Source organism: Serinus canaria, chromosome 9 (genome assembly GCF_022539315.1).
Source record: "Serinus canaria isolate serCan28SL12 chromosome 9, serCan2020, whole genome shotgun sequence".
NCBI lineage: Eukaryota > Metazoa > Chordata > Aves > Passeriformes > Fringillidae > Serinus > Serinus canaria.
In genome coordinates this window covers 13,938,774-13,961,917 of record NC_066323.1, presented here as the reverse complement: position 1 = coordinate 13,961,917, position 23,144 = coordinate 13,938,774, and the positions used below count along the sequence as shown (strand labels likewise).

At 41.4% G+C, this 23,144-nt stretch overlaps 1 protein-coding gene across 1 annotated transcript in view; it reads right to left on the bottom strand.

Moving 5' to 3' along the window:
• Positions 1-23,144, bottom strand: part of SLC9A9 (solute carrier family 9 member A9) — a 172,667-nt gene that overhangs the window by 104,306 nt on the left and 45,217 nt on the right. The window lies entirely within an intron of this gene.

The window sequence follows — 23,144 nt, the reverse complement described above, 5'->3', positions numbered from 1 at the left end:
AGCCAGCAGTCAGTTATTACCCTGAACACCACTAACTCCATGTATGTATGTCTTTTTTCTTGTTGAAAAGTTATGTTGAACAGATACAAAATAGCCCTAAGCCTCACAAACTAATTAAGAAACATTTTACATCTTTGTGTTCTGTTGCTTTAAGTCCTGTTTTGAGTACTTTTATGATCCTTGTCAAAGAAAATGTGCTGAGCTTGGCTTTGGATTCCAGAATTGTTAAAAGTTGTGAATATTTTAAGCTTTTGAATATTAAGAATGCAATCCTTGCAGTCTGATGATTTTAATTTGGAAATAAGGCTTAGGGTTAAAGTTCTGTATGAAGGATTTTCTAAACAGATTGAGTGAAATAACAGGAAGATGTAAAAACAAATCTCATGCTTTCAGTCTGCAGAAATGGCACAAGGATTCTCAAGGCATATGGTGGAGCACCACAAATATGAGGGGGAATGCTCCTGTACTACAACAGAAGTAACTAAGCACTACAGTCTGTTATCTCCAGTAATGCTGATCAGCAGCACCACCACATCAGTGAGGTGATTTCTGGTGGAAGGTGCTGTTGATACCAGGACACAGAACTCTAGCAGCAGAGGAACTGGTGATCAGTAGCATGTTGCTGTCTAAATTTTCTGTCCTTTTCCAACTGTGGCTTTCTTAGACCAGGGGATCAGTTATAATTCTTTGCTTCTCTTGCCTAGAAACTCAGAGGTGTGTCTCGACAGCAAAGCAGCCACTTGGTTCTTTGATGTTTGTCCCAGCCAAGTACAAAGACTGCAGCTGGGGCTCTGTTTTGCTGAGTGAATTATAAATCAGGAAATGATCTTTTGTGCCACTGGTGTTCTGGCCTGCATTGAGTGGTGAATTCAGAGAGGTCCTAAAATCAAGGAAAATGGTTCTGTTAGAATGGTGAGCTCTGACCATCCTAGGGATGCTCAGTAACAAAACAAGTCTTGACATGGAGTGAGAATTTATCAGTCAAATGTAAGCCATAGTCAGTAAATGGTTTTTTTAAAGTATTTTAATCCTAGGGCAAGAAAAGTTGGCTTTATTAAGACTTGGTGGGGTTACAATTTGCCCTTTAATCTACCAGCAGATTTCGGGGATGAAGAAAACTAGAAGAAAGCATCCTATTCTTAATGTAGTTTCAGGAACAAGTATGAGGTGACTCATTCTCACTGAAAAGTTTTTCTGCTCAGTGTGCCCCCCGTGATTCTTTAAAAGCACCATAACATGACATATGCTCATTATACTGCTGGGGTTTCTGATCTGAATCTTTCCAGAACTCCTGTCTCCCTGCAGTTCAAAGAATATCTACTTCTATTTTTCATTTCACATTATTCTCTACTAGAGCTATTTATTTTTCTGGATATGTTTCTTTTTAGCACTAACTTTTAATCCTTTCAAGCATCCAAAATACATAGCAATTTACCTGAGGTTTTCTATATAAGATGCAACTCAACAGAACAGGATCTTATTCTGTTTATTCCACTACTTCCTGCCAAACCAATTATTTAACCTAAAAACAAAATTGCAAAGTTTAACACTGGAGAGAACCATAATTAAAATTATAGTGCCTCTAGTCTTCTTCCTTTTCCTTGGAGAGCAATTCAAGAGGCCTGCTGGCATGACTTGCCCTCTCTGCTATCTGCTCTCTGTACAAAGGGGATGATTGCAGTTCATTAATAAGCAGTCGTGGGTTTGATACTAAATTTCAAACTGTTTTTAGGTTTTAGAGGCTTTCTAAACTCTGAACGAATTTAAGAAAAAAACCAAACTGGTTTATTTCTGTAAATTTGTATCAGAGGTGGATTAAAGGAGTCCTCAAAGCAAATGCAGCAGAAAAATGTTTTCAGAGACTGATAAGGGCTCAGACTTAATGGCAAAGGCCTGCTGTATGTGCCAGCCAGAATGAGACAGAGTGCAGGGACAGGAATCAGAGATTTTTGTTGGCTCCTCACTGAGTACTCAATATATGGATCTCACAGACTCCTGTCCCTGTCCCTACTACTGTGTGTGTGTGAGCTTGGTAATCTCTGCCCCTCCTTCTGGTTGGAATAATACTTCACCTCCTGCCTGGGTTCATAAGGATTAGCCAGCACCTTCTATATTAGACAGCTATTTAAGAGATCTCTTTGTATTTCCAGTTTTTCTGTGTTTTCTTGAGCCAACAACATTGGACAGGCTCAAGTGCTTTCACAGCTTTCAAAAAAGGAAATACAGGCAGTATTTATTTATGCAATATATTCCAAGTTGGGGTGGTAGTTTTTTCTTGGAGCAGACAGAAGGATTAACAGTTTGTGTCAGTTGTACCACGCTAAGCTTTCCACTTCCCTCCCCTCATCTGCTGAGATCACTTTAGGATGAAAGCTCAGCATGACAAACACTTTCATTCTACACACTTTATGGGAATTTAATACTAAAAGTCTTCATTACAGATGGGCTTTTGCAATAGAAAGCATCCAGTCCAGCCACATTTCCTGTTACATCTTAATTGATTACTTTTTACATCTTCATTTATTCAAAAGATCTTTTCCTTCCTGTTAGTTTTCCCAGCCCACGAGTACAGCACAATGTACTTTCCTTGGAAAAAAGAAATAAAATAGAAAGCACTGAGCATTGCAGCAAAGATTTTCCAGTAATTCATGCAAGTTTTTTGTGGAAAAATCTGTTGTTGAGGTTAAATCTTGTATCCTACTTTTGTTTCTGTCCAAACCTGATGTGCAGAGGGCTAATGTGGCAGCATCAAATAAAGAGATGCTAATCAGCCTTAACTAGCAGAACAGCATAAAGATTCTTTGTTTTGATATAAGCCAAAGTGAAGCAACATCTGTGTCAGATGAATTTTAGAAAAATGCATTATGCTGGAGAAAATACACTCAAGCATCAGAAGGAAAATGTGTGTGAATAGCAGAAAATTTCTAATAGAATTATGTAGAGTCAGTTATTAGAAATAACCAGCAAACAGACTGGTTCATTCCTGTCTTTCTGACCAACATGAAAATAATAATTGGAGAGGAACATTTCTTTCCCCTTGCCAAGGCACAGGGCTTCCTTTAGCCAGGAGCCCTTCTTCCTCCTTGCCCTTCATCGTGTGCCATGTCACACTGCACAGGAGAGAATCAGGAACAACGTGAGAAAAGAAAAAAATACCTGAAAATACAGGAAGGTCAGATGTTCCCTAAAATGCCTTCATTGAATAAAGTGGGATCTCCCTCAGGTGATAAACAATTATAGAACTACATGGTGATTTCATCAGCTGCTAATTAAGAAAAATAAAGCAGGCCAGCAAAAAAGTATTCTAGAGTTCAAGGTTATTTTTAAGAGGGAAAGAAGGTTATTTTTCCTGAAATTAAAATTATGCAGAAAAAGCAAGGTCACTACAGCATGTTGGGAAACTTGAATCTTTCAGAGAAGTGGATGGAACCAAACAGTTTCTGCTCCCACACAAGTTTTTGGCTAGGTACTTTTCCTAAAAGTGTTGGAAGGAAGCCAAAGCATCAGATCTGTAATTTACCCCCAATATGTGTTTGAACTAGGAGCCAGATGTGAAAGTCCATGCATGGCACCAGACACCCACACCTTCTCTTGGCAAGCTGGTAGAGCCTGCTCAGGCTTCCTCACAAAAGATCTCCTCCCACAGGAGGAACAAGCAGGTGAACTACAAAGGTAAAAACTACTGGGGAAGTTTGGGATGTGACTGTGCCAAGCCAATAAAAGCATGGATGAAGCAGAGGTTTGCAGGCAGCTAAGGCAAAGCAAAGACACACCAGGGCAGGAGGGCTTAAGGACTAGCAGAGGCAGCCAATTTTAACAGTTTTGAAACAAATATGCAGAGATCTTCGAGATAAAAATTTCAAACAACAAACAAATGCATTTTTCAGATGTGTTAAAACAGTGATCAGTACGTTGAAAGAACATGGAGGAGTCTTTTGTACATCTCTCTGTATAAATGAATCTGTCTCCATGGAATTTATTCCTGCCAATATTTGCAAATTTTTAGACATTTAAGGTTCCTGAAGCTGAGACTTTGCCAAAATATAGAAATTAAGCTTTCTATTTATACAGAGCTTTATTTATATAGAGCTTTATATAGCAGATTAAAAAAAAAAAAAGGAATGAAAAAAGAAAGGTACTGGTAGCTGAATTACTGCCCAAGTGGCCAGTGTTTGAACCTTCATTATGGATACCCAAAATTTTATTCTCCTTGGCAATACAGCAGGTCGTGGTTTTTATTCCACTTACAGCCTGGTTTCATCACTGCTAGTATTAGTACTACTATTATTGTTTTTAATTCTAGAAAAAGGTCTGGCAGTGGTTTACAGAAACTATTTTCTATCTGGGCTTATACTCTGTTTCTTTTTCTCTGTGCCATGGCTTATTTTCTCCCTCTGTTTTACTTTAAACCAAGCTAAGACTTACTGTTGTTGTATATGAGCTTTTATTGCTTTTACACTGGGAATTATTTTCAGTTTTCTTCTGTGTCCAAGCCTGAGCTGACACTCAGCAGCAGCAGCAGCAGCTTGTCAGAGAAAAGAACAAATAGTTTGTGTTGTTCCAGGTAAACTTTCCCTAAGGCAGATCTTAGTTGTCATCTACCCCCAGATTTTCTGCAGTCCCCTCTGGGCACCAGGGACTGCAGAAAATCTGCCATCCTCCCTCCTTTGTCTCCCAAGCCATCATCTTTAGGAAGTCTGCTCTACCTCCCAGGGGAGCCTTGGAAGCCATCTCTCCTGGTGATCCCATTCTTGCCCTCAAATTCCTCACCTGGGCCACAAAAGGTGCTGGTATCTCACCCACCTGGATGGGGCTGAGCTCAGCTTCCCTGGTGCCCAGGGACAACTGTGCCAGTCCCTGCTGCCAGAGGTGCTGGACACCCTGCATCCCTCTGAGCCTGCTCAGAGCTCGCTCACCACGGGGCTGCAGTCACTTTGGCTGGCAGAAAGGAGATGGGAGATGAGAGTTTTGGCAATGATTAAGGACCTAATGGGCCTGCAGGCAGAGCAATTTCAAGTCTAACATCATCTCTGATCTGGTGTGGAGCTTCTCTGCCCCAGTGCACCTGAGAAATTGTGTGCACTGTCAGCTGTACAAGTGTCTTAGCTTCTCATTACCTTGTTCTAACCTGGTTGTATCTTTGGCAGAAAGAAATCCTGATGAACAGCAACAGGGGCTTAAAATCTATGTAAAAGAAAATTAAGGCTTTAACAGTAAAATTTGTTGACATATCTCCGAGGCTTGGCATAGGAATATTTCATTCTCAAATGACTGCTATTGCTTCTAAATGCCTAATTTTCATAAATCTATTTGGAAATATCACAGTCACAGTGACAACTCTTTCCTGTCCCATATCTTTGAGAGGAATGAAGCACATCAGTAGAAAACAGATGGCTGATAGTGGGCTGTCTCTGACAGCATGTGCTGCATTCTGTGTTATCCCTCTGACTGTCCTTATTTAGGAGCTGATCCTATCCAAAGGCACATGATTTACACATTTCTGTGCCTGCAAATATGATCCTTTCTCATTTGGATATCAGAACTCACTGTAATCCAACTCACTGTTTAATTTCCATTCTTTTTAAACCTTGCATGAAGAGGAAAGGGCTGTGTCTGTCTAGAGCAGCTTGAAGTCTGTCCCCCCAGTCAGGGAGCTTTCAGTGGCTTCAGCAACTGGGAAGATGCACATAGTGCTAAGAAAGTAGAAACAAAGAATCAACAACCAAGGAAGAGATGAATGTATTTATTGTACTAATGCAAAGAGCTTGGCTTCTCCCCTGCCTGGCATCTCTCTGTATCACTTATGTTTATGCAAAATAGAACAAGGTAGAACAGTACTGTAAAAAATATGCATTTTTTCTGCAAAGAAAACATGACTGTGAAAGTTACAACCCATCAACCCTCTGAGTTAACAAGAAATAATGAACAAGTTAAAAATTCTTCAGTCAACATTTAGAAGGAAAAATGAAATAGTTTTCTGTGTTATTTGAACCAAATCTGCTGCATGATGCTAATTGTGCCATAAGGGGAGTTAGATGTGCTGTAGGTGTTAAGACTCCTGCTAATGTTGCTTCATGAGACTGAGCAATCTTTTTGCCTCTCTACCTCTGACACCCGAGTTGGGAGCTCTTGTCCACTCCCAGCTCTTGCACTACTAAATTTACATTCTTCTTCATTATTCACCTTTGTGTTATCTTTGAATTTTTTACTTGAGCCACTCATCTCCAAAGTTACTTAAAGAGCTGAAAAATATTTATCAGAAACATTTACACAACCTTCCCCTTATGTGACAGTTTTTCCCATTAGTGCAGGGTGATGAGACCCTGGAATAAGGATTTTCTGTAAAAATGATGTATCATTCTTGTGTTCTGTGAGCATAAGCAAGAGTTTAATGTGCTCCTGGAGGCCTCATTGGATCCACACCAGGTTTATTTGTACAAAATGGCAGAATGGGATACTATGGGACTTCATTTACTCTACAAGCAGAGTGCAAAGAATAAAACAGCAGAGCATGTTCACAAGACACTGACTGATGTGTCCATGAGGGGTAGGGAAGGTGATTATTGGAAGAATGGGTAGTCTTAATTAACCATCCCCTTTTTCTACTAAAATTTTTGGAATGACCCAAGGGTGAGGTAACAAAGCCTTCCAACTATGCTAGTCTTTCACAGTGACTTTGTTCCTGCAAGCAAATGTTACATTGATCCCTGTCAATTGAACCCCACCTGCCTGGTGACAAAATGCTGTGGGCTGCTGGCTGCCTGCACAGAGCAGAGCATTGGAATGCTGCAGCAGATGACCAGAAATCCCTGGGATTTACTGTCACCCTGCTCTAGAGGAGAAACTGCCTCCAATTACCCCAACAGAGATCCGTGTCTGAGGTAACTCCACTGATTCAGTGCAGTTGGTATAGATGTGCATTGGTCTTACCAAAAAAGCAGGATATGACCCAAACACTTCAAGGAAGGCTTTAAGCAGCTTGGTTAGCCATGAAAAATCCTTCCTCTTATGGGCAACTGGCAGAGATTGAATGGAAAGAGTTTCCACTAAATCTTTACTAAACAGTAATTTTCTTATAATCAAAGAGCCCATGATTTTGTTCAGAAGCAGTTTAAATCTGAAACAACAGAAAATGATGTATAGTTATGCCAGACAGTATTGCTTTCATTTAGGCTTTGACTCATCCTCATAACACTGCAGGAGAGCCCACTAGACCTGTGAGCACTGTGAGATACCCAGGGATGAAAGCAGCATTTCCTTTGTAGTAACAGCTGCTTCTTATCCTTCACAAATGCATAGTCCTAGCCACCTCACCCTCCTCCAGGCTTTAAACCAACTTGTCCCTGGGATTGAGTGGTTAAACAGTTCTACAATGCACTGTAGTCTCTGCAATCCCCTTGAATGAATGTGCACCAAGGAGTGAGGGGCAATAGCACATTGCTTAGCTGATCACTGGAGGAGCCTATACAGCAGGGGCTTGTTTAATACTCAAAGGACTTTTTTCTTCTGTGACCTCTGCTGATGAAAATCTGATGTGTTCAAGGGTGGTGCACCCCCCCTGTCTCTTCACAGAGAACATTCCAGATTCCTGTCTGTGCTCAGCTCAGTACTCCCAGAGACAGGGAGAGGAGGCTCTAGGTGCCCAGTGCTGCTCACCTCGAGGAAAGCAGGCTGTCCTCTCTCTGCTTCTCCTCTTGTCAGTGGGACAGCAAAGGACCCCATTCTCAGCACTGCTCTGCCAAGCCTCAGCTGTCCCATGTCACTGCTTGAGGTGTAGCAGGGGGTGTAGAGCTTACCTAGGAATGTTAAAGAGGAGGGAAAGAATTGGGAGAAACTGCTGGGAATATGCTACAAAGAATTGAAAGGTTAAGTGAGAGAGCAGGAGAAAGAAAACTATCTTTGTGATATCTACCAGATGTCAGTTTTATATTCTACCAGCCATATATTCTGCTAGGTTGCATTATAAGAATATAAGGTATTAATTATATGCTTTCATAGATTTTTCTCAGGCACGAGGTGTAATTTTGTTTTTTTCTTCTGTTTTTCCTGTTATTTCCCTAAAATAAACTGTCACCCAAAAGCAATCTCATGAAGGCAGATTATATAATAATTATGTTTGCAACAAACCTGGATTTTAGTAAGTACGGGTACTCTTTGTCCTTTAAGAGAGTTTTATGCTACTGTTTGTGTTGAAATCATTGCATCCTAGACACAGCTAAGTGTGCTGCTGGAGGATGCAGGCAGTCCCTGGAGCAGCTGGATAATCCACTGCCAGTACTGTAGCGTGCCACAGTATCTGGCTGTGCCAAATTTCTGGCCTATCAACAGCCTTGGGCTTTTTCACTTGCAGAATGTTTTTGCCAGAGGTTTAGAAAGGAGCCCCTGGTCTGCTGTCTTCACTGAGCTTCAGCATCTTTAGAACTTCTGAACAGAGCAGGACACTGTGCAGCCTGATGCTGAATGTAGTTGATAAAGATAAGGTACACAGAACCCCACAAAAATTAGGGTGGAAGGAGAAGGAAAGTATGTCTAAAGTTTTTTTCTATTTCAGTGTTCTCCCTCACTCTGCCTAAGACTCTCTAGTGTGTGATAAATAGGAAGAAATTGGTCTTTGCTATGTGGTATATGATCCTTGTATAGCCAGTGCATGCAAAACAGATTCTTTCATAGTCAGAAGGGGGTGAAATGAGAAAAATCTGCAGTTCATATAGCTTTTTAATATCTGGAGTACAATTTGTCTATCTCCTACCCAGATTCTTAGAGAGATTAAAAAAACCAAATTAACGCTCCAAGAAATGTTGTTAATAGATGCAAACAAAATGGCCCACGTGATTTCTAATGTGCCCAGACCATGCATTAGATGACCCCTCCCCTGTCCTGACTTGGAAGAACCAAACCCTGAGGTTGTGCCAAACATCTCTCTTTAGCCACATTTTCCTCAGGAAAACAGTTCCCTTCTCTCAGGTGACACAGTGCAGGGGATGTGAAGGGCAGGACAGCTCACTTGGAACTGCTCTGTGCTAGCCCTGCAAGCTGCCTGGGGAGCTTTCCTTTGCACTCATCACTAGCACTCCTCAAGGATGGCTCACATCATTTTTCCCCCAGTGAAGACACACCCTGTGCTCTCAGTTGTCAGTTTCTGTGCTGCAGTTGAGGACACAGCTGCTGTGGGAATGGGATTTTCAGAGCTCCACAGCCCTATCGGTTTTTCCACGTGCCCACCAAACAGATAATTTTTGCCTCTTGCTAATCTGGATTTGAGATGAGCCAGTAATCTAAAGAACAAAATCTTTTTAATCTCCTGAGCTGTTCAATCCCACCTACATTTCATTATTGAAAATATTTTCTATATTTTTCTTCTAAAAAATGGAATAGCTAGGGAAAAATGACTCAGGCATTGTCTGAATGAAATGCTATCCTGCATGACAGCACAGCTTCTCTCACAAATATTAGTTCCACTTCCATTGCTTTATAATAAATGGTTGCAGCTGTTGCCATGGCAATTTTAATTTTTAAAAATGTATCCAACTGAAGACAAGAAATGCAGCTGTTGTTATGAAAAAGTCTAAAACAAATCGAGATGTGAATTGTATGATCTAGTGTTGGCAGTAATAATGTCAGAAACAAAACATGTTACATGTTTTGTTTTCTTGATATACTGGAGTTGAGGATGGGGATTTAGGGATATTCTGAATTGTGAGTCTCTGCTTCTGATCCAAATGTAGCAAATAAAAAAAATGAAATTTCACCTTAGGGAAAGGCACTTCACTTGCTAGAAAAGCTGGTCAGCCTTGCATAGAGAATGGCAGCAATATTCCTGTAGGAGAAAGTTGGGCCTCAAGCTCTCCTCTACCTTTCTGCAAATATGCTGACATTTTATTTTTTACAGTTTATAAAAAGAAAGATCTCAGCCATGGTAGAAATCTTAAAATTGCAATATTACCTATTTAATACTTTAGCACTCTCTAGCCTGGAGTTCTTTAACCTTTTATACCTTTAATGTTTGAACATTCAAACAAAATTACTGGACAGTGCTCTACAATCCAGCAAGTCCCAATTCCTGCACTAACAGTCATCCACTGGAAACACCCACAGTGCTGGGCTGGTAAATAGTCCATGGAAATCTCTTTTGGGAAAAAAAAATATTTAAAGACAGAATTTCTGAGCAGGTGATAGAAGAATAGGTCCAGACATATCTGAAAGTGAAGTTTCCCTCTGGTCAGTGCTGACTGAGGAGCAGCAGCTCTCGGCAGGAGCAGAGAGGAGTTGGGGGCAGCCTGTGCAGTGTGACAGGGAGCAGGACCTGGGCCGAGAGGTGCCTTCATCTTCTTGTGCCTTTTCTCCTTGCCTTGGAACTGCAAAGGCTGCTCTGCCTGGAGCCCTTTGGAACTGTAGCTGGCTCTCCACAGCCTGGGGGGTTCATTTCAGCAGCTTGGGGCTGCTGAGAGCAGAGGCAGGGCTGCTGAACCTTGTGGAAATTGGTTCGCTCAAGCGCGAAGTCAGAGCTGATTACGGCACCTGCCAATAGCTCTTGGCAATCTGCAGGATTGCTGAACTTCATGGCAAAATTAAACAAAGAGAGGGAATCACCACTTAGGCAGGCAAGTTGATGGGGATAGAATTTCAGTCTCAAATTCTAAGGCAATCAAAACAGCAAAACCTTCCTTTTATCCTTAAGGATTACAGCAAGAAGATAAAACAAGAAAACACACACAAATATACACTCAAAAATATACACTCAAACACACAAAAATATACACTGAGACACTCATTCTGTTTCTCTGACTTCCATCTTTGGAGATTTTTACTCAAAATAACTGGAAGTCTGTATTTCTTTATCCTTTACACAGGAATTTTGAATGATAAGTCACCTTTAAGCCTTGCTGCTTAAAGGAAATCTAAAAGTTAATGGGAATCTTGAAAATAATCTGGATAATAAAATCCTACCCATCCCAATTTCCTCAATATAAATCACTTGATCAAAGTGACCTAATACCAAACATATTGGATGAGAGGTTTTGCTTTGATAAGAAGGAATTATTTGTAAGTACTCATGCTAAGGCTTTTGGACACACAGCTGCCAGCTGATTGTGAATTATTCCTCAGTGCTAAGACTGAAAGAGTTAAGGAACATCTTCGTTTGTTAAAATGAAGGTATATGCTACTGGCCTATCCAATGCACTGGGAAAAACCTCACAGAAATTGCAGGCAGCCAAACAGATGATTTTTCTTTCTGGCTTTGTAAAGACTCCATTGATTTATGGAAAAACACGTAGTATAGCACATTCATTTCCACCACTTAGTTTAAAAATAAATACTTTCCCTAGACAGGAAGTTCTATGAGGCTTAAACACAGCTATTAATAAGAGGAAAATTATTCTGCCTAGCTTCATTACCCTGATAATTACTAGAATGTAGGAGTCTTGCCTCAGAAACTTTTGCATTCACTTCACTCTAACAATGCTCAGTGCAAACACTCTCCAAGCTATGGACTAAGTCCTGCTAATTCTAGAAATACAATGTAAAACTGTGAACATCCTATAATGAGAGTTTAGAAATACCTTTCACCTTGCTCTCTAGGAATAAAAGCACTGTAATGAAGAAGATGTACACTGTTAAATGGTTCAGGAGGCTGATATATTTCTTCAGGAATATTTTCATCTAGCTGTAACCTTTTCCCAGTGTGTCTGAGACAGGAGCAGCAGCCTGCTAGGCACTCCATTATTCTCATTTCTCTCACTATTGCTTCTGGCTGTGCTTGCTACAGATCAGTAGAACAATGTGGAAAGAAAAACAGGTTGATTTCTTTTAAGTGAAAATAAAGTAAACTTTCAGTGAATAGGGATACAAAATTAAAATGCTTTTAAGTCTAAAAACTATATTACTTTTGTGAGATTTTGCAATGGAGAAATTACTAAGGGGAAAATGTGAGTATCAGTTTATTCAATGTATTGTTGGGATATTACTTTTTTCAAAGTTTTAATCATATTTAAATCTTCCTTTTCAAAATTCAAATTCTAGCATCACTATGTCTCCCCAGAAACGTGCTGAAATTTCAATAGGAATCCAAATAACAAACACATATGCACATTACATCCAGACTATGTAGATCTTTATAATTAGCAATTAGTTAGGGAAGATCAATGCTGTAAATGCATTAAGAGCAAACTGATAAAAAGAGTGGATGTCTTTCCTTGGTACCATGGTCTTCACAGGGAATGTTCCTAAGTCCCATTGCCCTGAACACAGCAGAAATGAACCAGCTCTGTCACACTGACCTCTCTCAGGGCCACTTGCACAACTGCTGCCCTGAGTTCTCTGTCTCTGTCACAGCTGTGACTTTGCCAAAATGTCCCCAGTGAGACTACATTGCCATGTTGGATTTGCAATTTCCATGAAGATTTTTTTTTTCTCTCTCTCTCTTCTTTCCCCCTGCCCCCCCTTTAAACTGGCATTCTGCAGAGCCATTATAGAGAGACTGCCTCAGTGCTTCTCTTGGACAGAAACCTTACAACCACATAACTTCAGAGCTTTCTCACTGTACCACTTTGAAATTCAGACTTGTCATTTCCAAGGGGAGGAAAGAGGAAATTATCCATCTGTTTCCTCCATATCTTTCACCCTTGTGAAAATGTGACAAAGTTATGCAAATTTTTAAAGGTTTCCACAATGTTTAGTTGACAAATCTCAGGCAGGATCTGATAAACTTCATCAACTAAAAATCTTCCAAGATCTCATTTATTTAGGCACATACCATCTAAAACTTAAATATGTGGCTTTTCCCCCTGCAACAGCTGGTCCCCAGACTCAGCCAGCTGCTGTCCCCAGTGCTGTGACTGTCACATCACCCCTCCTGTCCTCATTGTGTCCTCTGTTTGTCACAACATAATAAGAAGGATAGTGAAGAGGTGCTTGCACCAGGAATGAAGTCAGGGTCTCTCTCAACTTTAGGGTATGAAGGAGGTTGGAGTTTACAGTCCTAGATTACCTCTAGAAATAATTTCTTGTTGTCTTAGGTGGGAGACCTAGGGACTGGAGAGTGCCACAGAAAGGGTGGAGCTGGTCATGCAGGTCAGGGCAATGGGTAGGGGGAGATGGAGATGGTGACCATTGTCTTTTGGAAAGACAAGGGAGAGAAAGACTGAGACCAGTACAAAAAAAAGCAAGTGGAAACAAGGAGAGTGGAGTTTTGTTACCATTGGAATAAATCCCAAGAACAGAAAATTGCTGAGTCTCAGCATTGAGGCAGCTGTGAAGTGCAGTAACTAGAGGTTTGCAGTCACTCCTGCTGTGCCTGGCACTGAAGGAAGGCAGCTGATGCTGCTGTTATCAATTATTCTCTTTGCTCCAGTGACAGAAGTATATCCTGAAACCATTAAAGTTCCTACTCCAAAAGGAAAAGGAAGAAATGATGTCCTGGGTATGGAGAGGGGGGGGGGGGTTGCTGTGTATAAAAAGATAAACTCAAAAAATTACATTTAATTAAAATGTTTACAAAAGGTACCTCTCAATTCCTCCTCTGTAAGATATGAAAATTTTGGGGCATTATGTAACTAGTGAGTGTCTGATAACATTTGCATTATTTTGATGTGCTTTATGGACAGTTCCTCATGCAGATATATATATATTTATATATATATATATATGCACATGCAAAAGAATTTCATGAAGACTTGTGTCAGTTCTAACAGCCTCAGTAGTTTAAGGATTTGAGCCTTAAAAGATCAAGGCTTGCAGGAGGAAGCAATTTACCTGATATTGTTGGTAAAAAATATAGGTGCTTAGAGCAGGTCAGAATGATGAAATTTAAATGGAACTGTAGCACAGAGGTTCTGGAGTGGTTCACAGAGGGATCACAAGAGACATCAGTCTTTCCCAGTGTGCCTGGGTAGCCACTGGAAATAGTCCATTCTCCCACAACAGGAATGGGTTCTTTGTTCATGTAATCATAGCCTGATCTCCAAGGAATGACAGCATTTTTATGGAGTATCCTTTGTGACAAACTCTCTGTCTCTCTGAGGTAGCTGTGCTGTCCAGCACGGTATTTCTGGGAAGGATTGGGGCAGTGAATAGGAACTGGGGGCTACCTTGCAAATGAAATAGCAGAAAGGACTCCCTCACCTTTCTGACACACACTCCTCCTCTGTCTTCTCTGCCAGGAGCCATGATATGTATGTTAATTTATTGCAAGAGCCAGACAGACTCTTACATACAGTATTTCATCCAGAGAGGATGAAATCAGCTTTCTTTTGGAACACTTCAAGGGAAATAATATCAATACTATCATTTTAAAATGAAAGGGAGTTGTCTCTGTAAGTAGAATTAGACTCTGTATGTAATTATCTTGCTCTCAGGAAAAATCTGTCTTATTCACTAGAAAAAGGTTATTTGGACAAGAAAAAACATCTGAAGAGCTCAAACCCCAGGCTGACTGGTACCACAATGTACTTCAGTTCTGAAGAGTTCCCAACAGAAATCTTTGAAATGAAGCAGCTTGGATGCCAGTTTGGTCATTTGCAGGGAAAGTGTAGCTAAATATTTGCCACTTAGGTGTGATTTGCAAGGACTGCAAGCAGCACTCTTAATTCTGAACTTAAAATCTGTCTGTTTGTGTATAAGTGGATGGAGATACCTGCAGCTCCTCTGGTTTGATTGGGTCTGACAAGTACAGACATTCCCAGCTGATTTGAGCTAAACTCTATCTTCCTCCATCCCTCAGGGCAATCTCCATAACGTTGCTCACTGAAATCTACCCTAGCTTAGCACTCTGCACCTGAGGCTGCCTGTTCAAATGAACTGCACAGACAAAGCAGGGCCAGTTAGAGAACTGGGGGGGGCTGACCCTGGCTGGGTGACAGGTGCCCACCCAGCCACTCCATCGCCCCCTCCTCTGCAGGATAGGGTGGGAGGAAGAAAATAAGATGGAAAAAAGCTCAGGAGTGAAGATAAAGGCACATTAATAAAGCAAAAGCTGTGTGTGAAAGCAAAGGAAAGCAAAAACTTCATTCTCTGCTTCCCATTGGTGGGTGATGCCCAGCCATGTACGTGGAGCAGTTGCTCTGGAATAGAAATGCAGTAACATTTATCTGCCCATTCCTCCTTTCTCTTAGCTTTTATTGCTGAGCACATCATATGGTACAGAACATACCTTTGGTCAGTTTGGGTCAGCTGTCCTGCCTGTGTCCTCTCCAAGTCTTTGTCCACCTCCTACCACTGGGGTGCTGGAGAGACAGAGCTGCTGCAGGGCCAGCACTGCACCAAAACACTGCTGGGCTCTCAGCAGGGCACAGCACAGCTCTGTGAGGGCTGCTGGGGGAAATGAGCTCCAGCTCACACACACCCAGCAGCACAGAGAGTAAGACCTTTAGCATACATTAACTAGATCCTAAGTAAAATTTTAATATGGCACTAATGTTGGAAAGAGGGATATGAAAAACTGAAATGTGAAAAAAATTGAGGAGAGAGAGCTACTTCCTGAAAATATTCTCTTCTGAGTTCCCATTTTCATACTGAAATTTTGGCTTTAAGAAGCATTACAGAAATCCAACAGCATTTTTTCCTCTGATTTAAGTATAACACTGGACTGTACAGTAAAGCCCACGGAGGAGAAAAGAAAGGAAGTTTTGTTAAGCAAAGACACAAACATTTTATGTGGGATTTCCTCTATTCTGGGAGAGAAGCTCTTTTAAAGTTCCTGCTAATAGCAAGTTTGGTTAGCTTCCCAGTGCTCACATCTCCTGTTCCAGATGGTCAGTGACGTGAAACTCTAATTATCATCAACAAAATAAGCTGGGAATAAACCCTTCCTCAAAGGTAAAAAGAGCAGATGGACAACCAAAATTTCATTATTAGGGAAATAATAGAGAAAAGGACTCCTCATCTACCTTTCAAAATCATTCACTAATGTGATGCACAATTAACTCCTTGCTCTATTAATATATAAATTACTCTGTTATTTGGCTGTTTGAATGGATGCTTGTTATATAAACCTTTCCAACAATATTTGGAATAGCAGCCAAATCCATCTTGTCTAAGGGGAACCAGTAAGTTAAATGATTGGGCTGAGCTTCCAACCTGCATTTTGTTTGCTTTCAGGTTTTCAGGGAATTCTATTTTATTCTCCTCTACAATGTTACAGACATCCCTCATCAGGAATCTTTGTGGGAATAAAATCACAAATAGCATTTATCTGGATTGAGGCAAGGCCTCTATCCAGAGATCCAGTTAGTCATTTGTCCAGAATTGTGGCTCCCAGACATTGAATTCCCTGAATATTGGTCAAGGATTCCAAGTCATGCAGGTCAGTGCCATGGAGCAGCTCTCCCTATGCCTGTTGGTTTCCAGGGCTGGTCTCACTTTGAGCTGTGATTTCTAGGTCAGGCTTTGCAAAAGCAGCCCCCCATCTAAACCTGCCACTGCTCAAACTGAGCTCACACAGGCCTCAGTCCCTCCAGGGCTGCCCAACCAGTCCATGCAAAGACAGCTACAAAGAAAGGGTCTGGGAGCAACCCCTGTATTTCTGGCAGGATCTCATTCCTTTTCTGAATTCAGGTTCACTGACTGATTGCAGCATATCACTCTTTAGAACTGGCTGTCCTAATTCCTATTCTGTTGCCAGTTCCCTACAGTTCAGGAGTAGATTTTGATGTACTACTTAAGGATTTCAGCATAGATATTCATAACAAAACAATATAAAACCGCAAAATTGCATCAGAGAAAGATAATCAGGTTCTCCTCTGCACCTTTATAAGTAAACAAGCTTTTCTTCCATCTAAAGATTTCTAGCTACAGGTTGATGTATCACTGTCATGATCTGTAGTTACACAATGAGCCTTATCTTTGATTCTTGCTTCTTTTTCCTAGCCATGCCTTCACAATGTCCATTTATTGCTTTCACCAGCTCATTTTCTTACATCTTCATTTCACCATCTCTTCTCACCTTAGAAATCTATTTCCTTTAAACAGGAAAATGTTGCATGTGTTGATACTTTTTACCTGTCACCTGTCTGATGGCACAGGTGCTTTTATTTCCCTCTTTCCTTCCTGGAAAGGTTCTGTGCACACTTTGTCCATTAGTTGGCAAGGAGTGAAGCTTTTATCCTTTTGAAAAAGAATTCCTAGGCTGAAGAGTTCTTTGTGTAGGTACACTAAAGCTATTACCTGTGTGTACATAAGGGCCCACTTGTGGATAGAAGTGGTTTTTTATGCTCTTTCTCTGTACTGATATGTCTAGGATGTGTGAATAACATCTTAGCACTCAGCTACATGTTGAGAATAAATAGAACTTAAATTAGTTTCATTTTCACTCCAGTGGCTGAGATAGTATTGTAAGAGACACTAAGGAATTGCATGAATACATACAGGGTTTAAAAAGTGGCTAAAAATATATGGGCTATAGAGAAAGCAGCATCCTTTTCCTTTTCTTCTGTGATGACTCAATACCATTTGCCATTTGCTAATAGTGCCTAACAAATCTCAGCATGAGGAAGGGGATTCAGGCTGATGGAATTCCCTGTGTTCTTAGACTGAACAAACTCCCACTTACCTACAGGTGGGGAGGAAGCTGAAACAAAGGATTAGCTAAGAGAAAAGTCTTTGTTTCTTAACTGATACACATGAAACAAAAGATTTTGACACAGTACAAATGGAAACCCACAACGTCACTTTCAAAGGACACTTTCTGAATATAACTGCACTTTGTGGGAAAAATGTGATGTGAGAACATTCAGATGTCTTTCCTCTGTAAAATTTGTTATTCAATGTGCTCAGGGATCAAAGTGTGAAAAAAAACTATACAGAATAATTCTTCAAAAATGGAAGGGCAAAAGATCCAAATTAGAGACAGTCCATGACAGAAGAAAAAAAGAAAACTGTAATCATAAAGGGAGCTTCACATCTACTGAGATATGCATCAAGCAGACACCCATCATAACTTTCAAAGCCAATATTATTCCTGCAACTCCCAGCTCCCAACTTAATTATTCAACAGCATGGTTACAATATCTGTTCTTGTCCTTTGAAGAACAGCTGATTTAATATATAATACTCAAGGACCAACTATTAGAAGTTGTGAAAAGTAGGGTAGTAACACTTGCAGGTAATGGACAGTTACATCACTGGGCCAATGACCACATGAAATACAGACTGAATTCTTGTAACTGCATTTGATGTTTGCCCAGTGTCTGTTTCTCAGTCTCTGATTACATTTCTCTCTTGTGTACTCTACATTCAAGTTCGGTGACATAATAACAGATTTAAACCTACTGGTACAATACCAATACAGGTAAACAAGCACCTAGAAAGAAAGGTTTAAAGATTCTTATTAATTTTCTATTTGAGGTCCATTATATCACAAGAGTTTCTTATATTTTGAAAATATCTAAACTGTACTAAAACTAGTAATACAATGGCTCTGCCTGCCAGTAAGTCAGAAGGAATTCTCTTGTCTGCCTAAGATAATGATAGGAATCACTGTCTGAGAAAAGACAAACTTAGAGGATGCTCTGGCCAAACTGAGCTGAACTCTGGCTTCTGAGTTATTTCCTCTGGAAACTGATACTGTTTTTCAATAATTTGTTACCCTTTCAATAAATCAGTTACCTTTGCCATGTTATTTTAGAAAGCCCTGTACAAGCTTCTGCCAAGAAAAAGGGTTTGAGCATGACATTAACTTGTTTAAGGCATGTCTAGACCAGAATGAAAGTATTTTTTGAGTGAAGATGTACAATGACCTGAGTTGGTATATGTTCATCCTGGAAATATTAAAGAGGAACCACAAAACTACTTTTATCAGGATTTCCCTCAGCCAGTATTCTGGGAAACAAAGCATGTAGGAAGTATTTGTTGCATAATTAGTCATTTGGGTTTTTCTGGGAAAAAACAGACATGTTTAATAATCTAATTAGTACTGTCTTGTAAGGGTCTGCTATAAGTTTTCCTAAATACTTGGAATTCTTGATGCTTATTTTCTGTGAGAATTCTCACAAGTTTTTATTAAAAGGAGAATTATATACTAATAACAAAAAGTTGTTAGAAAATCTGGAAGTGATTTTGATCTGAGGAAATCTTCATTGCATCTCCCGTGCCCTTGTTTAGAGAGGCCCTTGTGTGTGTGAGCTCACCCAGATGCAAAACAGATTGTCAGCCTTCCTGCAGCCACTGCTGTCAGTTTGAGTCACAGTGAACTCCCCTGAATGGATTACCTAAAAATAAAACACTCTAAATGAAAACTTGCAGTTACAACAAACGACCAGAGACAGCCTAGGCCAGGGCTGCTTTTCCTGCCTGGAGCTAGGGTTAGGGTTACTCCTAGGGTTAGCATTTCAGAAACCACAGTTCCAGGCACACTGCAGCTGCAAAAGCCATCCTAAAGAGAATGCAAAACTGCCAAAAGATGCCTGCCTCCATGGCTTTTTCCAAGGAGACAGCCTAGGCCAGGGCTGCTTTTCGTGCCTGGAGCTAGGGTTAGGGTTACGCCTAGGGTTAGCATCTTATAAACAACAAAGCCTAGAGTTCCAGGCACACTGCAGCTGCAAAAGGCATCCCTAGGAGATTGCAATTTGCGAAAAGATTCCTGCCTCCATGGCTTTTTCCAAGGAGACAACCTAGGCCAGGGCTGCTTTTCCTTCCTGGAGCTAGGGTTAGGGTTACGCCTAGGGTTAGCATCTCAGAAACCACAAAGCCCAGAGTTCCAGGCACACTGCAGCTGCAAAAAGCATCCCAAGGAGAGTGCAAAACTGCCAAAAGATTCCTGCCTCCATGGCTTTTTCCAAGGAGACAGCCTCGGCCAGGGCTGCTTTTCCTGCCTGGAGCTAGGGTTAGAGTTACGCCTAGGGTTAGCATCTTATAAACAACAAAGCCCAGATTTCCAGGCACACTGCAGCTGCAAAAGGCATCCCAAGGAGATTGCAATTTGCCAAAAGATGCCTGCCTCCATGGCTTTTTCCAAGGAGACAACATAGGCCAGGGCTGCTTTTCCAGCCTGGAGCTAGGGTTAGGGTTACGCCTAAGGTTAGCAGCTCAGAAACCAAAAGCCCAGAGTTCCAGGCACACTGCAGCTGCAAAAGGCATCCCAAGGAGAGTGCAAAACTGCCAAAAGATGCCTGCCTCCATGGCTTTTTCCAAGGAGACAGCCTCGGCCAGGGCTGCTTTTCCTGCCTGGAGCTAGGGTTAGGGTTACGCCTAGGGTTAGCATCTTATAAACAACAAAGCCCAGAGTTCCAGACACACTGCAGCTGCAAAAGGCATCCCAAGGAGAGTGCAAAACTGCCAAAAGATTCCTGCCTGCATGGCTTTTTCCAAGGAGACAGCCTAGGCCAGGGCTGCTTTTCGTGCCTGGAGCTAGGGTTAGGGTTACGCCTAGGGTTAGCATCTCAGAAACCACAAAGCCCAGAGCTCCAGGCACACTGCAGCTGCAAAAAGCATCCCAAGGAGAGTGCAAAACTGCCAAAAGATGCCTGCCTCCATGGCTTTTTCCAAGGAGACAGCCTAGGCCAGGGCTGCTTTTCCTGCCTGGAGCTAGGGTTAGGGTTACGCCTAGGGTTAGCATCTCAGAAACCACAAAGCCCAGAGCTCCAGGCATACTGCAGGTGCAAAAGTCATCCCAAGGAGAGTGCAAAATTGCCAAAAGATGCCTGCCTCCATGGCTTTTTCCAAGGAGACAACATAGGCCAGGGCTGCTTTTCCAGCCTGGAGCTATGGTTAGTGTTATGACTACGGTTAGCATCTCAGAAACCACAAAGCCCAGAGTTCCAGACACACTGCAGCTGCAAAAGGCATCCCAAGGAGAGTGCCAAACTGCCACAACATGCCTGCATCCATGGCTTTTTCCAAGGAGGTAGCCTTAGGCCAGGGCTGCTTTTCCTGCCTGGAGCTAGGGTTAGGGTTACGCCTAGGGTTAGCATCTCAGAAACCACAAAGCCCAGAGTTCCAGGCACACTGCAGCTGCAAAAGGCATCCCAAGGAGAGTGCAAAACTGCCAAAAGATGCCTGCCTCCATGGCTTTTTCCAAGGAGACAGCCTAGGCCAGGGCTGCTTTTCCTGCCTGGAGCTAGTGTTAGGGTTACGCCTAGGGTTAGAATCTTAAAAACAACAAAGCCTAGAGCTCCAGGCACACTGCAGCCACAAAAGGCATCCCAAGGAGATTGAAAACTGCCAAAAGATTCCTGCCTCCATGGCTTTTTCCAAGGATACAGCATAGGCCAGGGCTACTTTTCCTGCCTGGAGCTAGGGTTAGGGTTACGCCTAGGGTTAGCATCTCAGAGGAGAGCTGTTATAGCGGCTCAGAGAGCTGGTGTCCCTGGTTGGTATTGTCGCTCTGTGCACACACTCTTGCAGCAACAGAGCTTGTGTGGCTTGCTAAATCCCTAGAAAAATGCAGCGGTGGCTGGTTCTGCTGCTGTCCTTCTTATACTAAATGATAAACATGACAGGAAAAATAGAGACTGAGGGAGAAGCTGAAAGAAAGGGGAGAGATCAGTCTAAGCCCTTGTTGGCAGACAGCCATGCTGCCTTCACCTTGCCAAACTGCCACCTCCTGCCATAAGGGCCTCCTCTCTTTTCTCCTCCTGCCTCTCCTGCAGTGAGTCACTCCTGCAGACATTATCTTACTTATTCTGCTAGATAATGAAAGACAATGTGCATTTTCATGTTCTATTTTTCTGGTTATCATTATGTAGTGTACTAAATTACTTACTCTTGCTTTTCCAGATTTGCAAACATTATTCTCACACCTTTTTAAATAGACATCTATTGCTGTAATTAAGAACATGTTGTGTTTGCACACAAGAGCAGTATGGGTTACAGGAAAAAAAATAGCTGTTCTTTTGCAGTGACAGAAAAACAATTTTCTTCATTTAAACTCACGTTGCCTTAGCAGGGTGTTAATGACCTGAAGCTGGCAATTTTAACAGTATATCTTTACTTAAAATGCTACAGGAAGATTATGTTGGGTTGCAGAAGTATTGTATTTGTGCAGGAGCTGATTATTTAAGTCAGAGAGCAATGAAATGTGAAAGTGATGATGCCATGTATTCTCTTCAGTCTCTACAAATGATTCTAGAAATCAAAGAATTGGTCAGAGTGAATATATAAAAAAGATCACAACAATTTTCCAGTGACAAGAGATTCTATACTTAAGATTTGTAATCTCCCATGTAACAGCTAAGAAAACATGAGAAGTAGATAGGCTGAGGTGCATAACCTAGACTAGTACTGGGAGGAGCAGAGCTTAGAAACTCATGAACCATGTACTGGAATACTGATGGAACTGGAATCTGATGGGACTTTTCCTTTTAGATTTGTTCTGCAGTTGAGTTGCTCCTTTGGGAGATCTGTGTGCTTTGGCATCAGGGTGACTGAAAACTAGAGAGATTTAAAACACTCTGGGCTCCCTTGAGCTGCTTGGAGTGGGAACCTTTCACTAACAGATGAGGAGTCTAAATGAGCTGAAAATGTCCTGGCTGTTATTAAACCACGCCAAGAGAGGGAGATAAAAATCTCAGACACTGCCACCTACACGCTTCCCAATTCTAATAGCTGCTTCAATGCTTTCTGTGGCTCTCTCCACCGAACTGTTTGGTCTTTGCTTACTTCTCCTTTTGTGCCTTTTATTCTCTGATGTAGCAGAGCTCTCCCAGGTGACACATTCCAGCCCCAGTCCCGGGATGTGACAGCCATGCTCTATCTAACCCTGGGCTGCCCTGCTCAGACCCTTGACAGCGTTTGAAACATTGCTCTTGCTCTGAAAACTCTGGGAGGAGTTCAGCCTAGGTGAAGGTTACTAGGCTGATAATTGGAGAGTGATAAATTAAATAGGAATGCTATTTCTTTTTTGCATTGTGAAACAAGTTCAGGTCTTTTTGAAGCAATTATTATAAGTTGAAACTCCATGGGGTCTCAGACAAAATATTAAGTTCATCTTTTAACTACTGTAAAGTCTTTAATTCTGAGAGATAGGATAAACCCTTGCTCAAGGAACCATGTTTTAAGGAGAAAGTTGGCATTGAATTGAGGCTTACTGTGAAGCACCTTCAAATGTCGTGGAGAAGTGAATTTGACTTTGCAGTTCTGTTACTTTTAAGATTATCTGAGAGGATTATTTGTATTTCTGGCAAAGCTCTGGGAAGCATATAATACATGTAGAG